A 5,254-nucleotide genomic window follows, 5' to 3' on the forward strand; every position below is an offset into this window, starting at 1 on the left:
ATGAACAGGAATCACAAGAAGAAGATGAAGATCCATGGTATACAGATATCCTTAATTATGTGACAAGAGGAGAATACCCTCCTAATACTGATAAAAGGGCACGCCGTGCTTTGAGGCTCATGGCCTCATAGTATGTGCTCATCAGGGGAGAACTCCACAAGAGGACTGCAATGGGGAGAAATCTCTTATGCATAGCCAAGAAAGAAGCACACAGAACCATGGAAAATCTTCATGCCGGTATATGTGGAACGCACATGAATGCGAAGATGTTAGTCCAAAAGATTCAATGACAAGGTTATTATTGGACTACTATGGAGAGAGATTGTCACGAATACGTCAAGAAATGTATGAAGTGTCAAGTTTACGCAAATTGACAGCACGTTCCACCTTCGCTTCTCTACACATATACTTCTCCATGGCCTTTCTCCACTTGGGGCATCAACATCATTGGAAAAATAACGCCACCAGGACAAGGGGGCATGAATTCATCCTCGTAGCAATCGACTATTTCACCAAATGGGTCGAAGCTACCTCATATGCTAAGCTAACGGTGAAACACGTTGCTCAATTCATTTGAGAAAAATATCATATGCCGCTATGGGGTACCTCATGAGATGATCAGTGATAATGGAACACATTTCCAAGCCGAATGCACGGAATTATTACAGAAATATCATATCAAACATCACAGATCGTCACCTTACAGACCACAAACAAATGGTGCAGTCGAATCGGCCAACAAAAATGTGAAAACTATCATCGAAAAGATGACATAAAATTACAAGGATTGGCCAAGTAAGCTACATTTCGCCCTTTGGGGTTATCGAACCTCTGTTCGTACATCAACGGGGGCTACCCATTTCTCTTTGGTCTATGGAGTTGAAGTTGTACAACCAATAGAGCTTGAAATCCCTTCTCTCCGAATCGCGTTGGAAAGTCAACTAGATGAAGTCGACTGGATTAGAGCAAGATATGATGAACTAGTCTTACTCGATGAAAAACGTTTGGCAGCTTTGCATCATGTCCAAACCTACCAATAGCGTATGGCGCGACATTATAATAAAAAAGTCAAGACTAGGAACATCAAAGAGGGTGACCTGGTACTTAAGGCACTTCGCAAAAATGTGTTGGATCCAAGAGGAAAATTCAGACCCAATTGGTGAGGCCCATATATTGTTAAAGCCATCTTGTCTGGCGGAGCGGCACAATTGGTAGACATGGACGGTAACGGTTTCCATAATTTAACCAACTTGGATCAACTCAAGAAATTCTATGCCTAGTCGCATGGGTTCATGACCCAATAGAGCTACGTTTGGCCTGATTCCTTTTTAAGGATACGTAGGCAACCCCTCAAGGGGGCCCGGCCACTTTAAAAAATAAAATTCTCCCTCCTCGATCAAGTATACGCGTCGGTTCAGCATTGTGTCACGACGAAAAAAAAGGGAGTTTTTTCCGCGACATGGGAATGTCCACCGTGTCACGGCACAGTCCACCGTGGCACGGTGGACCTGAGAAAAAAAAAGGGAGCTTTGCCGCGACACGGGAATGTCCACCGTGTCACGGCACAATCCATCGTGGCACGCTGGACTTGAGAAAAAAAAAAGAAAAAAAAAGGGAGAGTTTTTCCGCAACACGGGACATTCCACCGTGTCACGGTACAGTCCACCATGCCACGGTGGACCTGAGCGAAAAAAAAAATTGTGCCGTGAAGCGGGAATTTCCAACGTGTCACGGAATTTTTTTATCGTGGCACGGTGGAATTTCAGATTTTCCAATTTTTTTTAGTGACGTAGTCTTTGCGAATTCAGTTATTTGTTCGATGTTTTTATTTTCATTCTTCCATTACGTCCGACTCCTTGACTCGGATATTAAAATTAAAAAAATTGTAATTTTTCATTTAAGGCAAAAATAAATATGCTATTGAAATAAATATGACTACAATTATTGGCATCATACGCCTTATTTTAAATAATTATAAATCATAAACGCAAAGCAATACTGATCTAATCCCTCTTCACCTTAGGAACCTCCTTTTTTTCAACTAGGTCGGCCTTCACCATTAATGTGTCTTTTGTAGCCCGAACCGTCACACGCCTAGTCGAACTTTCACCCCTTTCACCCTTCTTAAAATCCTTTGGTTGTTTCTCTCTATAGACCATCTTCTCTTTACCCTTCCCTTTCACATAATTCTTCCTTTTCGGCATTATAGGAGTCTTAAACTCAATCCCTTGTGTTCTTGGACCTAGACGATCTTTAAGAGGCGCTTTCTTATTTCCAAGACGGCTCTTCACATCAGATTTGCGTGATCCGACTCGTTCCCTCCTACTTCTAGGATTCAACCATGCCTTGTATGCACTAGATAAAGGTGAAGGAGCTTGGTTACTTGCAGAAACGGTCCACAGAGGTCTTCCAATCCAATAAGTCTCGTATTTGTGAACGTTACTTTCATGCAACGATACTTCACGAGGACTATCGTTATAGCGTGGTACTACTTGTTCAAGTCCATACTATCGCATCAATCGAGAGGGACAATAAAAAGTCAGTTTTGAGATACTAGGAACGCGGCAATACGGAGTATCATTCGTACCAACCATCCTAGTAAGCCTCCACCAAGGCACCACCCAACGAATGGAAAATTCTCTCTTTGCAAAGAAATTTTTCCAGTCTTCATACGACATGTTCATAGAGTAATTCTTCTTCCTGCGGACTAGATCGTTAGGGCCATATTTTTCAATATCGTTAGGGGCTTCAAATAGTTCTAAACGCTCCATCAACCAAATCTGCGAAAAAAAAAATCAGTCAAAAAAAAAATTGCAGATTTCACCGTGTCACGGCAGGGAGCCACCGTGACACGGTGCCTGTTTTGTGTCACGGGGGCTACTCAGAGCGTATTTTTACCTGCAGTAGTACTAGAGAGCCCTTCCTGATGGCTTTTCGGTCAGCTTTTGCTTCGTCAAGGCCACGAAATGTTTCTCCAAGGCACGTAGGCATAGGAGACCTCCCAGATTCAACATGTTCAAGCACAGACGCTAAATAAGCATGTCCTACCCTACCGTTCGCAAATAAAAGCTTGCTAAACATGCAAAAAATATATGCCCTTTTACGGTATACATGATAAGACTCAGAGACAGGGCGATTGAAATATAAATTTGCAAATTTTTCTAAGTCTACCTCATTACCATACACAATTCTATTTAAATCTGGATCTGTTAGATTTAGATGGCGTTCAAAGTCTTGGTAATAATACTCCCGTAGGGTAGGCATGTCAATATTTCTGGCAGGAAATCCAAAGATGGCACCGAATACCTCTGGCAAGGGACAGATTTCATCGTAATCAAATTTAAAACAATGTGTTTCTGAACTTCAATAGTCTAATGTTGCCCTAAGAAATTCATGTTCAATCGCTACTGTGTTTCTCGACTCCAATAGTCTAATGCTGCCCTAAGAAATTCATGTTCAATCGCTACATGCCTCAAAGCTAGTAAACCCCTCACATGAAACAATTCTAACTCTCTTTTGTCAGCATTGGTCAAAGAATAAGACCAGTCGCGCAATGTATTATCAAAATCCCGAGACATTATTATTGAAATATGAAATTCTAATATTTTATGTTTCGTAATTATGCATATCACGATGATATTGGTCCTATTTTATAGCAAAAGCGCTCGGAACTACTTAGAAATTATCTTTATATACGCGTAAACCACACCGTTGCAGAATACGTGCACCGTGACACGGGAAGTTCCACCGTGTCACGGGAATTTGTGCCGCGACACGGCAGATCTTGCCGTGTCGCGGCGCCCACGCGTTTTCTTTTTTATCTTTTCCTGCATCTATCCGGATTTTTTTTAGTATTTTATCTTCACCGTTTATTTTTCTGTTTTTTCGAGAATTTCATTCCTAATAAAATTCTCAATTTTTTTAATATTTTTATTTTTATTATTATTTATTTATTTATTTTATTCATCGTTATTATTTATTATTTTATTTCTATTATTATTTTTCTTTGGGGAAGTTATACACCTCGTCCCATCTCCAAACATATTTATTTTGGGAGTAGTTGTAAAACTTATTCAGATTTTTCTTTTCTTTTTATTCCTTTTTCTTTTGGGGAAGGTCGGTACCCTCCACTTACTCCACTTAAGTTTTTTTGTCACGTCATTACTAATAACTACACAATCACACACAATGAGTCTCAAGCACACACTAACACACATTAATAAGTAGATAAACTGTGAATAATGCAAGTCATATTAAATAAGCAGCGTCAAGTGTCATCACAGTATGTATAAACAAAGACCCTCGGTCAAAAATCTGCAGAACTAGAAGAGTTAGGATCAGTGTCATCTCCAGCCTGTGAATATGGGAACGGTGAGCCAAAGAGTCATGCCATCATCCGAGTAAGAGGAGTGTTATCCCTACTAGTCCCTGTAACTCCAGCAACAGTCAAACTCAAAGCAGGACCCGTCCAACTGGTAAACGGTGTAGACTGACTCAAAGAAATGGGAATCGTCGGTGGAGGCATCGTCCCATACACTGGAACTGAACACAAACCCAACACCGGTGGAGGAATCCCATACGACGGAGCTGAAAATAAGCCAGGATCCACGGGAGTCAAAACTAGCCTAAACTCAGGCTGTGAAGGCTGTGAAAACGACTGTCGTTGCCTCTGACCCTGCCCTTGAAAGCGCTGGGAAGATCGAGGGTGCTGAAATGGCTGAGAAATTTGAGGATCCCGCTGAGACTGAGAATGTCGATGAACCTCAGGAGATCGTCAACCATTAGGCTCCCCCTCGTCCGAGCCTCTATGCCTCGAGCGCGAGCGGGACCTCTGTTGCTCCTGAAGGATACAAAATCAAAACACATCAACAATGCAAAATAAAACAAACGGTAGAAATGAAAGAAAGTGAACATACCTCAAAAACATCGCCAGAACTGCTCCAACAACTCGCACCACGCCGAAGCTTGATGATACAGTACTTCAAAGTGTCAACTAACTTCATGAGTCCCATCATCTCCGGGCGGTTAGGCTGAGAACAAAATAAAGAAAACTCAGTAACAAGCGGTGTTAAAAGGGATGAATAATGCATCAAAATTTACCGGCTCAAAAACCTCAGGCAGAGACTCCTGCGCCTGTCTGAAACCCTCTGGCGCGTCAGCAATATGGTCCTCAATAATACCAATCGGCCCTGGGTAGCGGACAGATTGAGGCGGAATCTCAATCCTCCCCACGGGGCGAACAGTCGTCTAAAAA

The sequence above is a fragment of the Chenopodium quinoa genome, unplaced genomic scaffold (genome assembly GCF_001683475.1).
Source record: "Chenopodium quinoa cultivar QQ74 unplaced genomic scaffold, ASM168347v1, whole genome shotgun sequence".
NCBI lineage: Eukaryota > Viridiplantae > Streptophyta > Magnoliopsida > Caryophyllales > Amaranthaceae > Chenopodium > Chenopodium quinoa.